We start from the raw sequence: 14371 nt of genomic DNA on the forward strand, positions 1-14371 counted from the left end.
GGCAATCCTCAGTTCCCAAGGAGGAGGCTAAACATCTGTCCCCAGGGGATGCAGTGCCACCTGGATTGTGTGGCCTTCCAAACACCCATAAAGAAGAGTTTCCCCTCAGACATATTGTTAGTGCGATAGGTTCTACTACGTTTGCTCTGGCTAAATACCTAAGCAAATTGTTTCAGCCAAACATAGGACATATTGAATCATATGTTAGGGACTGTCTTTATTTCATCTACAAGTTGTCAACCATAACCCTTCAACCTAGCGCACTTTGGAGAATTTCAATGTTGAGTCCTTGTTCACTAAAGTGCTAATCGTCGGGCTGAGTGGCTCAGATGGTTGAGGCACTGGCCTTCTGACCCCAACTTGGCAGGTTCGATCCTGGCTCAGTCTGGTGGTATTTGAAGGTGCTCAAATACGTCAGCCTCGTGTCGGTAGATTTACTGGCATGTAAAAGAACTCCCGTGGGACTAAATTCCGGCACCTCAGCATCTCCGAAGACCTTAACACTTTTCGGTCTAACTACGAGCATAGCTCATAGCAGCCGAAATTACATTTGGGCCACTCTGCGGGCATAGCCCGTAGTAAGATTTGACAATTCACTACGAGCTATGCACGCATTCTGGTGGTTTAATCGTGTTTCTTCATGCATTAGTTAGGAGAGTATTTAAGCAGATGGCAGTATTATATGTCTAAGTCAGAGAATTTATGAGATCTTTGATCAGCATGCATCAGTAGATGTTGTCACTCAGTGAGCTCTAAGACATGGTTTCTCGCGGCAAACATGTGCTTGACGATAGTGATATTTTCGATATCTTATGATATATTTTATATTATAAGTTTATGCGGAAATGAACATATTATTGACATATGAATTCGAAACAACTTCTTACATTTCATTATGATTGGAGTTCGTTTTACGGCATAGCGCATGTTGCAGGTTATAAACTTCATTTTCCTTGTCCGTATTCAACATCTACTTGTGATACAATTCCTTTAGTTTGCCAATTGCCACCTTTTCAATACAATAAAAATATGTTACAAACTTACATATTTATTATGATGTTTACATGGTACATGTTTCGCTCCTTTTCGTGAGCATCATCAGCCAAACTATCATTAATCTAAGATTGTGTAAGATCATAAACAATTCTTTGGTTCAAAATTACTCTTATAAAACTAATTGACAATCTTATAATATTTTAAAAGTCACACTACAATAAAATTATGTATTAAGTTAACACTTTTTGTTTAAAATCTTCTTCAGTCTAAACATTTTATCGCCGTAACTTATCCGGTGAACATCTTTTAAAATTGTTTAAAATGAGAATAAAATAAAAATACAAATAAAAAACTTTGAAATCTGGCCAGTTGTGTTGATTCCCGTTGCTTAAAACTTCATAACAGTATTGAATATCTTCTGCAGTTGATAATTGTTATTACGGATAATAGACTTGTTCTCGTTGCTGGAGTAACATTTATAAAATTTATTGGTATTATATTTGATTATCAATGGGGTAAAATTGTTTGTGAACAAACTTGTTGATAAAACACTTTTCGATGTGATATTTGATTCAAAATGTTCTCGAACGTTCCATAATGACTCGTTGGTGCACACAAGAAGTGCAAACAGGATAACAAATAGTTCTCAAGAAGCTAGAAATAACACCAAACAATCAAGCAGCAAAAAGGAAAATACACCAACGAGTCATTATGGAATGTTCGAGAACATTTTGAATCCAATATCACATCGAAAAGTGTTTTATCAAGAAGTTTCTTCATGAACAATTTTACCCCATTGATAATCAAATTTAATACCAATAAATTTTATAAATGTTACTCCAGCAACGAGAACAAGTCTATTATCCATAATAACAATTATCACTGCAGAAGATATTCAATACTGTTATGAAGTTTTAAGCAACGGGAATCAACACAACTAGCCAGATTTCAAAGTTTTTTATTTTTATTTTTATTTTATTCTCATTTTAAACAATTTTAAAAGATGTTCACCGGATAAGTTTCGTCGATAAAATGTTTAGACTGAAGAAGATTTTAAACAAAAAGTGTTAACTTAAGACATTATTTTATTGTATTGTGACTTTTAAAATATTATAAGATTGTCAATTAGTTTTATAAGAGTAATTTTGAACCAAAGAATTGTTTATGATCTTACACAATCTTAGATTAATGATAGTTTGGCTGATGATGCTCACGAAAAGGAGCAAAACATGTACCATGTAAACATCATAATAAATATGTAAGTTTGTAACATATTTTTATTGTATTGAAAAGGTGGCAATTGGCAAACTAAAGGAATTGTATCACATAGCGCATGTTCCCGCGTATTTCATACTTGCGTGAATACGTAAGATTATCTACATATTAGTACAGTTGTCTGTTTAGAATGTATTTTCTCTTTGTCAGAAGTCTTTTGTGGTTAATGGAACAATTATTTTACATCTGAGTAACTATCGACACAAAATTAAAATAATATTTCATAAGAGCTCCCATTTTCATTATTGTAGCCTAATTATTACTGGTAATATTATTATTTAAATATTATTATTTTTATATCGTACTAATTATTATTGTTGTTTTGTAATTGCAATGCACATTTTATATTAGCAAAATAGGGTAAATATAACAATATTTCAGAAAACTGTACTTGCTTAGTTATCCGTCAGACCTTTCCCCCATTCGCAAAACATGGTATAATATATAAACAATTTTAAAATCTCAAGTAATAGTTGACATGATACAAACAGCGTTTTTCAAAATTAGATGATCAAACAAGCAGGAAGAAAAAAGAATCATGCAAGTATCCCCTACAGGTACAGAGATATAATGTTTTAAAAATCCTTAAAAATGCCCAGTCCAGAACGTTTGTTAGGGTTATTAAGGCCCAGACTGGAATGGTTTAAAATAGTAATTAGTGGGACGTAAAGCAAATAACATTATTAAAGTGCTAATCGGCTCAGTCAAGTCTCTCATTGAACATCTGTTCCCTGAAGTCATCCCTAAGCTATTTTACCACTGCATCACTTCCAGCTATATATTATGGGGTCGAAATTTTTATGAACAGATGAACAGGATGGCTTCGGGAAGTCCACTTTTGCCCGTACTGGCTACTTTCTTTACTGAGCATTTTTTGGAGGGTGCTATTGCTTCAGCAACTGTCACACCTACGATTCAGTGCAGGTATGTTGATGATACATTTGTGGTGTGGATAGAAGGTCCTCAGAAACTTCATATAATTCTAAACTACCTAAATCAGCATAATCACTGAATGAAATTCACTATGGAGATGGAATTCGATGGATACCTTCTTTTCTGGGTTGTTCTAGTACAAAACTGGACAGCTCCTTAGGACATTCCATCTATCCTAAGGCTAACCACACTTATCACTAGAGCCCGGAAGTTAGGCATTTATTTTTGGTTAAAATAGGCAGCAAGAAGGCACTCGATATACTGAAAACAGGCAGTAGGCATTTATTAGGAGTGAAAGCAAAGAGGAATCTCACTCGTTATTAATGAAAATATGTATTTTAAATACTCATTAATTTCTTTATTATCAATTTATCACATAATTAGCATACTTACTCTTACTTTCCTTGGTTACAAGCAACAACAAGGTGCTTTTTCAAAGTATCAACTGTCATAGACAGAAGCTTGTCAGAAAGAATGTTTCTCATCATCAAAAAGGAACTTTCTACTTCCACTGAAGTGATTGGTGCTATTTCGGAAGGACACATGCCAGTTAATACAGAATTTTCACCTTTCAGAACATCATGAACGTTCTTCATTTTTTCAATGTCCACATTAGCACTCAGAACACGTTTACACTTTTCACTAACACTGCTTTCTCTTTCTCCTGGCGCTTGCAGCAGTTGATTTACTGCATCTTCGAAGATCACCATAGATGATACCAGCAAATCTTTTCTTTTCTCCAACTTCAAGATTGCTTCCGGTAACACACTATAATGTGATGTTATAAATGCCAGATCATTGCTGAGCTCTTCATTGTTCAACAACTTTTTTATCTCGTGAACTGAAGCAACTTCGTCTACTTATACGGCATGAAGTACCTCACGTATCTTGTCCAAATTGCAGCTGTAATATGACTACTGAGATCCAGGTTCCCCATCTGGTGAGAACTGTCTGTGGAGGTAAAGGGAGCTCTGGTGCCACATCCTCGAAAACCTGGATTCGGAAGGGTGATTTTAGGAAGATTTTTTGGTATTTGAAACTAACTCATCCATGTGAGGATACAAACTTCTTATCTCTTCAGCAATTCTGTGCAGTCCATGGGCTAGACATGCGAGGTGGAGCATTTTGGGAAAGAGAAATTTCAAGGCTGTAGCTTATTTTTTCATGTAAGGTGCTGCATCTGTGACAAAAAGTAAGACATCATCATCCCGTATTCCATCCGGCCAGAGTAACATTAATGAATTTGTGAACAACTGTGCCACTGTGGAACCATTTGCTCCCTCCATCTCTACTGTCATCAAAAGAAATATTGATGATAGATCAGTTTGCTCTGCTTCCATAGCTCCAATGACGACGTTGGCCATGTAACGTCCCATTGCATCAGCAGTTTCATCAATGGAGATCCAGATCTTCTTTTCTGCAACACTGCTTCGAATCCTCTGCAGAGTCTCTCCAAAGGAGATATTCAAGTATGTTTTCCTTAATGTGGATTCTGACAGAACTTCTTCTTTAGTGTACTTCTGCAGAAACGTCTTGAGGGATTGATTTTCAAGTTTCCAGAATGGAATTCCGGAGTCCAAGAAAGCTTTACATAGATCCAGGGAAAACTGGGATTGCCTAATGGATGTTGTAACTGCTGCTGATATTAAATTGATCTTAGGGTACCTAGACTTATGTTTCGTTGTTGCAAAATGTTGAGTTATAAAGTACTTTTTTTCGTGATTAATAGATTTTTCACAGATTTTGCAAAAGAGTATAGCTCCATCAGTAGAAAGTATATACGAATCGAATTCGCGAATATAGCCATGTAATTCACCATGCAACGATGAAAATTTCGGCATGATAAATAAGTAAGTGCAAACACCTGAGTTGCCTTTAACAAGTTCAACAGTAGACTAACAGCTTATATTATGTTTGACCTGTTAGACAAGTGATTTCCTCCCTTCCTCTGCATTATCTTATCATTTCAAAATCGGGAATACCAGGTAAGTATGCATTGTCACAGCAAAAGGGGTGTGAGGAATGAGAAGAGACGTACCTCCCTCATCCTCTCTCTTTCCTGGTATTCATTATGCTAGGGCATTCCTTTCCCTAATGGAGGTTCTGCTATTTACAGAGGTTAAATGAACGGGTTGAGAAAATAAGCTTTCAAATGTCTGAAAACAATTAAACGATTTACAGGGAACAACATTCTAAATAGATATTTTTGACGGCAATTTGTAATTTAATTTGTGCAAGCTTTTTTGTCTTCGATGTACGGATATTCATTATGTGCTTTTTTAAATGCGTAAATCACAGAAAAATTTGCATAATGATCAAAAAGTGCAAAAAAAAAAGGCTTCAAATATTAAAATAGGCAAGGAAGCCAAAATAGGCAAAAAAGGCAAAATAAAAATTGTCTCTACATTTCCTAAATAAATGAAAACATATTTATCTCTATCTGATTTTCAATATATCCAGTCAGATAATAAAAGGCATTTTGCCTAACTCCTGGGCTCTACTTATCACTATCTTCATGCAGATTCTCACCACCATCCAGCACAAGAACATGGTATACTCACGACACTCACCAAGAGGGCAATAAAAATTGTGAGCCATGAAATATCCAGGAAAACATGGACACACTCAAAGACACATTCAAAGGTAATAGTTATAGCGATGTGCAAATTCATACACACCTGCATCTCACAGAAAGAAGTGCAGGGAACTGCCTATGGGCCTTACATTCACAACATCACAAACTGAACTGCCACGGTTCTTCGTAAACACAATATAAAAACCGTGTTTGGCACATCACTAAAATTTCTAACAGTCAAGGTAAGAGCAAGGACAAACTGTCCCCACTTTTTACCTCCTACGGTATACAAAGTTCCCTGTAGTCGCAGCTAGGTATACATTGGTCAAACATGCTGGTCCATTGGTACTCGTATCGAGGAGCAAGGCTGAAATATTCATCTCAACCAGCCAGACAAATCAGCAATAGCTGAGCATGCCCTATCATCAGGTTATGGTCATGTTCCAGGATGTTCGAGCTCCTACCCTCAGTAGACACTAAAGGACCAGGATTATATGGGAAGCTGTGGAAATACATAGAAATCCTATCAATTTCAACAAGGGCACTAGCTATCAATGAAGTAATACGTGGTTGCCAGCCAATATGGATTTCCGAAGGTAGTGCCCTTCCCCATCTCTTCGTTACTGTTATTTTCTTTCAGTGTTTTCAAAACTCATACACTCCTCATCACCAGTTGATTTACTCCAGGCATTCGTCAGTGTCATACTTTTATAATGCATATACACCTGTTATGTGACCCCCAATCAGACTTATTCTGATGGTGTCATCAGCTGCCCTAGTGCTGTACCATGTCCGGTGAGCCGTCTGATGATGAATAAACATAAGAAACTTCTATTACAAACGTTCAAATTCAAACTTTCATTCTTGGAGAAGTCTTCCTTGTGAACAGTGAAGATTTTTTTTTAAATGCAGAGGAAAGTTCTCTGCAATACGTAAAGAATTTCACCTTATTTTCTTGACATGGCATAAGCACAAAAAAAAACTATATCATGTCTATATCTCATAATTATTTCATAAAATGTATTTTTACCAAATGAAGAACATGAAGTCCATGGCACTGAATGGATCTTGACCCAGTCTTTAGATTCGGGTAAAAGCCACCGCAGCTCACTGTAAATCATACTGGGGCCCTGGGATTAAGATGAAGCCGCTCCATATGTACAGCACAGAACCAACTCAGTTATTTCTGGCAATGAATATAATAAGTATTAAGTAACCAAACTTTTAACTAACCCTGGGATTAATGATGTAACATCAAAGTTTCAATGTCAACAATTACCACAATTTCCAATAACAATGTACAGCACTTAAGATGCCATCATCGCTTATCTGATGCAGATCAACAGCAACATACATCAACGTACAGGAGCACAACCAGATTACCACCTACATGTGCTGGGCTATAAAAGGAGACACAAAGAAACACCAACAAAAGTACTTTTCAAAAGATGAAAAGTTTGTTTCTTGCTATGTAACAAACTTTATCCCAATCAAACACACCATAAATCACAGATTTTTTATGCAATAAATTATTTAGAATAGCCCCATATATTCATAACTGACAAAAACACTATCCTATTAGATTTCACTTCCAATATTAGCACTAATTTTTTAAGGTAAATTTTTGAACATGAATTGAATACCCACTATGAAGTAATCTAGAATGGTACAAGAGACGTACTTACTGTTCCATCCAACCAGACAGGTTCCTCCTTGACCTCTGTTTTCTGGTCCATTTCATACAGCAACAGGAGTATTTACATGAACTTGAGCAGGCAACTCACAGTCTACTGAAGCAAGAAACATACGAGTATATTAATATCATTATAATTATCACGGTCATAGTTTACAGGTCTAGCATGTAAGGTGGCAAGCAGGCCTGTAGCTTGCTGTGATTGACAATAGTTTTAACATAGCCATACAACCCTTAGTCTTGCACGGAATCCAAATCACAGGCACATGGCTCTTATTTCAAACCTCAATAATGCAGCGAGATGGACAGCAGGCAATGGTATGATGTTAAAAGGGGTTAAAAGTCAGGTTGTGAGTTCCACAAGTAGAAAAATTCCTCTGTTGTAATTACTGCATTGATGGACTGGAAGTTCCTTATGAAATGAAATGTCATACGGCTTTTAGTGCTGGGATATCCCAGAACGAGTTCGGCTCGCCAGGTGCAGGTCTTTCTATTTGACTCCTGTAGGTGACCTGCACCTCATGATAAGGATGAAATGATGATGAAGACAACATATATACCCCGTCCCCGTGTCATTAGAATTAACCAATTAAGGTTAAAATCTTCAACCCAGCCGAGAATCGAACGCGGGACCCTCTGAACCGAAGGCCAGTACACTGACCGTTCAGCCAACGAGTCAGAGAGTTCCTTATGTTGAGCACTGTAAGTACCTAGGTGTTAATATACGAAAAGATCTTCATTAGTGTAATCAAATAAATGGGATTATAAATAAAGGGTACAGAACTCCGCACATGATTATGAGGATGTTTAGGAGTTGTAGTAAGGATGCAAAGCAGAGGACATACAAGTCTCTGGTAAGACCTTAAATAGAGTATGGTTCAAGTATATGGATCCCTTACAAGGATTACTTGATTCAAGAACTGGACAAAATCCAAGGAGTGTTACAAGATTCTTTGAAAGTTTGGGCTGGAACGCTTGGAAGAAAGAAGGCGATCTGCTCGACTAATTGGTATGTAGATGTTGATTCCCATAGGGAAACTGAATTATTTGTCCCAAGTGAGTAAATTTATAATAGCAATATAAATGGTCCATTATTGGACATTATAAATTTTCCAGCTAACTCATTCCTGGTTGCCAGTGTTTTTCCCTCATGTGCTAGGTTGGGGTCATCAGTTGGTACCTAGCACACCTACCAAGACGCATGGCTAGTGCATACCGTGGAGGCCACTGCCTAGGCTACTTGGGGCCACCGGCAGTGCCAATACAATATGAGAGACTTTGTCTCTTTACCAAAAACTGATGCCTGCTTGGCCATCAGATGATATAGATGTTGATTCCCATAGGGAATCTGAAATATTTGCCCTAATGAGTAAATTTATAATACCAATGGTTGCCAGCGAACCAGGAATGAGTTAGCTGGAAAATTTATAACGTCCAATAACGAACCATTTATATTGGTATTATAAATTTACTCATTCGGGACAAATATTTCAGATTCCCTATGGGAATCAACATCTATCTCATCTGATGGCCAAGCAGGCATCAACTTTTGGTAAAGAGAAAAAGTCTCTCATAGTGCATGGTACTGCCGGTGGCTCCAAGTAGCCTACACAGTGGCCTCCACGGTATGCACTAGCCAGCGTCGCACACGAGGGTGAAACGCTGACAACCAGGAATGAGTTAGCTGGAAAATTTATAATGTCCAGCAATAATGGACCATTTATATTGGTAGTAGGTGGTATGTTCCGAGCTGTTAATGGAGAGGAGGCGAGGAGTAACATTAGTAGATGAATAAGTTACGTAGTGTCATAAGAGTAGGTAAGATCACAATATGATGATACAGTTGGAAATCAAGAGGCCAAATTGAGGGAAATATTCATTTATACGAAGGGGAGTTAGGGATTGGAATTACTTATCTAGGGAGACGGGAGATGTTCAATAAATTTCCAATTTCTTTGAAATCATTTAAGAAAAGGCTAGGAAAACAACAGAGAGGGAATCTGCCACCTGTGCGACTGCTCTAAATGCAGATCAGTAGTGACTGATTGATTGACTGAATCTAGCATCTGCCTATAGAACTACTCAGTCCAAAAATGTAAATAAATACTACTAATCTCAATTACTACAAACATTAAACACCAATATCTGTGGAAGTAAAAGTGTCACACACACACACACACACACACACACACACACACACACACACACACACACACACACACACACACACACACACACACACACACACACACACACACACACACACACACACACACACACACACACACACACACACACACACACACACACACACACACACACACACACACACACACACACAATTTGCTAAATTTCTACAACTACTAACTACTTTATCAATGAGATAATATAGAGCTTGTGGAATAGCAAACCACTTGCTAGTGCATGCAAGAATGGATCATGTTTCAGTTAGGTTTTGAGGGAAGTTTAGTGGTAAGATCGATAGGGGTAATAAAGGCATGAATATGAAAAGCAAATTAAAGTAAATGTGAGATGTAGTCACTACACAGAAGTGAAAAGTTTAGCAGAGGTAGGATGAGCTATATCAAACGAGTCAACCAACTACTGACCCAAACAATAATTAACACCTTCACGAACAACACCCACTAAACACAATAACTGTTACATCCCCACAGATCATTCTTTAGTCATATTTAAAACATCTGAAATACACAATCAGGTTTTTAGGCTGTGTCGAGTACATCTATCATAGGCTATACAAATTAAAATACAAAAAGTCAACTATATGCCCGTAGGAATGAAACGCGCTACTTCATGCCTTATATTGTCTGTTGTAGAAGAAACTGGCATTCAGGATGCCAAAATACAGCTATATTAAGTATTTCTGCATGTGGCAGCTAAGGTTATATAGGCAGTGAACAATAAAAAATAATAAAACAGAATTCTTTAATTAAGCAAACCTTAGAGAAATAACATAATTACCGGAATAAATCTGTCCTAGAAATTTATTGTAACAGAGAGTTCCCATCTTTCAATACATTTATTTTTTTGCCAAGTATGGTGATACGTCCCCCCAGCCCCCCAAAAAAGTATCAACAGAACGCTTCTTCGAAACCAAACCGCATATACATAACACGTCTTATTTAGACAAATATATACCGGTATCTTACGGTCCTCTTTGTCCATACGAATACACCCACGGTACTATTCGCTGTACTTAATAATAATATTCTACAGAAAACAACCCCTCGATATGCCTCATATTTAAGTACCAAGAAGAAAGCATCAAGGAAGTGTACATCGAAGCAGGAACTATGTGTAACGGCCAGTTCACCAATGGAGACATATTCTACACAATGATAAATAGAGAGAATGTAATGCTTGCAACATTTCACTTAAGGTATGAAGAATTGTGCCGTTAATTTATCTGAAAACGGGCTGAATTTTCAACAGCAATGAGGCTCTTAACCATCGCCTTGCAAACATTACTCTATAATTTCCGCAAGTGTATTTATTTTCAGCTTACCTTTTGACTAGTAGGAAGTGTCTTCTAGGTTACTCCAAGTTCTTATAATAAGGTACTGTGAAGCCTTCTCTATAGGTGATGTCAAATAGCTTCATATTAAGCTATTAGTTGGTGCTTAGCCTACAAGAAATACAAAGCCTGCCCAATCGCTACTCATAGCTGTCCGCCCCGTGCCGCTAGAGGCGCTGCAATTTAACCTCACAAGGACACCTCGGTTGGCGGTATTTCTACACGTTGTATGCTTACCCGTTGCCTACGTTATAATACAAGGCCTGGAAATAGAGCCCGTAAAACGCTATGGAAGTGGTTACACTGAAGTTCAATGCCGGGCCGCTAGGATCGCTATCTTGCCCCCTGTCTAACCAGGCTCGCGCCTTTAAACGTGTTCATTAACTGAGTTGGTTGTGAATGTATTATGTATTTGTCTGATGTTTAGCATTCGCAGTTCCAGTTATGGTTTATTCACGAAAAATTAAAGGTAGTGGAATTTCGTTTCACAAGTTTCCAGTGAATGTTCAACGTTCGAAACATTATACAGAGGAAGTATTACGCACGAGATACGACTTCAAGCTGATCGAAGTAGGCCTCTGTTCCTAAGTTTTGATCCGAGTTACGTCATAAGAATCGGGCGATCCCAAAATTTGTCACTGGACTTTTTTTAAACTATGCTACCGTGACCGGCAATCATTTGAGAGGTATCTTCAAACTCGGAAATCTTAAATTAGGAAACCAACGAGGAAAATAATTTGCCCAACAAATTTCACGAAAATGAATGTAGCAAGAGCTAAAAATATTGTATTTTCCCCTGAAACAATCTCTGGTTTGAAAAGTGTGGAGGTGGTTTTGTCCCGAGAGCATAAAATACAGTTTAAAACAAGCCATTTGTTTTATGAAGCATTTTATTAAATTGTTCAATGCGCATAACGTCTGCAACACCTCACATGGGACATATTCAGGAACGAGAACAAACGAGCATCTTTTAACCGGGCGAGTTGGTCGTACGGTTAGGGGCGCGCGGCTGTGAGCTTTCATCCGGGAGATAGTGGGTTCGAATCCCACTGTCGGCAGCTCTGAAGATGATTTTCCGTGGTTTCCCATTTTGACACCAGGCAAATGCTGGGGCTGTACCTTAATTAAGGCCATGGCTGCTTCCTTCCAACTCCTAGGCCTTTCATATCCCATCGTCGCCATAATACATATATGTGTCGGTGCGATGTAAAGTCTCTAGCAAAAAAAAACAAAATACAAAAAAAAGCATCTTTTAGTATTGAAGATGAACTCCTCAGTTGATTAATTAATTATTTCCTGTCATATATTAAGAAACTTAAAATGCATTCAGAGAAAGTAAAAAAAAAAGAATCATGAGAGAAATGTATCACGCATAGATCTTGACTACCCAGACTACTGTGGCCTGCGTAAAATACCTCATAAGTATACATTTGCATTATGCATTGACGAGGAACCTAACGAGCTATGACATCGAGCTCTTCTTCAGCTACCTAAGACGCCAAGCGGAATACAATGACATTATGGTTCGTGTGGCAAAAGAAAAAACAGACTGTAAAGGCTGTTTAAAACATATCTGTTCTCCAGCTACTCAAAGTCCAACATTGTGTCTTATTCGTTTTCAAGATTGAGGAGCCCTCAGATACCGAAAATCATCGTCTGTGGCAGTTCTGCAGTGAACGACGGAATTTATCACTTCCGCTACGCAGTACTTGTCCTGAAGAGAGTTACTAAAAGGTGTACGTTTATTTTTTCGAAAGACATGTTCAACAGTGAAATTAAGTGTGGAAAGTGTAAAGGCGACAAACCACCTCTTTTTCTACTATGAACATTTCTGAGACATCTGTTAGACAACACTGCTTTGAGCCACACAAGTAGAAGAGAGACATATCCAATGGCATATCCAAGCCAATGCAGCACCGCTCTATAAATAAAGTACTGCCAATACTCGCAAAAACATTCAGTTCTTTTTATTTAGGATATACTTTACGTATTGACATATACGGCCATGCGAATACAAGGGGGCTAGACCGCGATCCTAGCGGCTGAATGGTGAACTAGGAAGGAACCCGTTTCCACGAGTGCATTTCAAGGCCTTGTATTATAGCGTAGGCAACGGCTTACCGGTGGCGTCCACTAAGTTGAATGTTAAAATTGATAGAAATAATTAAACTCAATAATGATTTTGTTTTGTCCGAATCCTTAGCTGAATGGTCAGCGTTGAGGCCTTCGGTTCAGAAGTCCCCGGATTCGATTGCCGGCCGGATGGGTGATTATAATCACGTCTAATTAATTCTTCTGGCTCGGGGACTGGTGTTTGTGCTTGTTCCAACAATTTATCTTTCATATTCAGACAACACACTACACTTCCAACCACCACAGGAACTTGATATAGTGATTACTAGACCTCGGAATTTTAGGTGCTAAAATGTTATTTTAGCTGCCTAAAAGAGACTCTCAAATAGTCTCTAGAATATTTTTAGGCAGCTGCAGTTTTACTTATCTTAATATGCATTATTTAAAATACCATGTTTATTTTGCTCAATTGATTATAATTCGTTATGGGGAAATACAGTATAAAACAAGTTCCACTCACCTCTTTGCTGCAATCGTCACGGAATATAATTTTACCATCCGATGTGAAATGCGTAAACTCTTGTAAATTGAGGATGACTTGGAACCTGACACTTTCGGCTTAATTCACACACTGACCAAACGGGAAAAGAGTATTGTTAAAATACGTCAGTGGTGCACTGTAGCGTACCGTTTTGAAAACAAGGCTCTAGAAATAAAGTTCCTGGAACTAGTTTTCTTGAATTTCCTTGCCAAGAGGCAACTAGGGAATTATGGATTAAAGCAATAAGCAGATAAGGTGTGGTACAGTAAATACGCAGACCGTGTGACGGCAAAAATTAGATTACTTATTATTATTGCTCCTGTTCTGATGATAATAATTTCCCTATTCTGTTGTGTAGGTGGTACCAAGGATAAGTTATGGAACCCTAGTGACCGCTAGGTATTTGGTAAAAGTTGTCGAAGACCACATGCCATGTTAAGAGTGTGTTGAAAAAAGTAGTAGTATCCAGAGTCCATCTCCACGAACGTCATTAATAAAAATCAAAGACAGAGGTGGTCTCACGTCTCAGGTATCCAAAGCCAAGTTTTTTTCACTGCTGATGAAACTGGACCAAGTAAGGGACGAAATGTTATCGGTAACGCTGGGCAGTCCAAAAATAGCATAAACATTAACCGAAATACTGTTGCCACGTGTTGCTAAAAATCCTATTCTACAGTGTGGGAAAAGTGATCATCCTGAGGAACTATGCAGAATAATACTGCAGAAGTTTCTGCGCCCCTCTGTCACTAA

This window comes from Anabrus simplex, chromosome 5 (assembly GCF_040414725.1).
Source record: "Anabrus simplex isolate iqAnaSimp1 chromosome 5, ASM4041472v1, whole genome shotgun sequence".
In the NCBI taxonomy this organism is placed as follows: domain Eukaryota; kingdom Metazoa; phylum Arthropoda; class Insecta; order Orthoptera; family Tettigoniidae; genus Anabrus; species Anabrus simplex.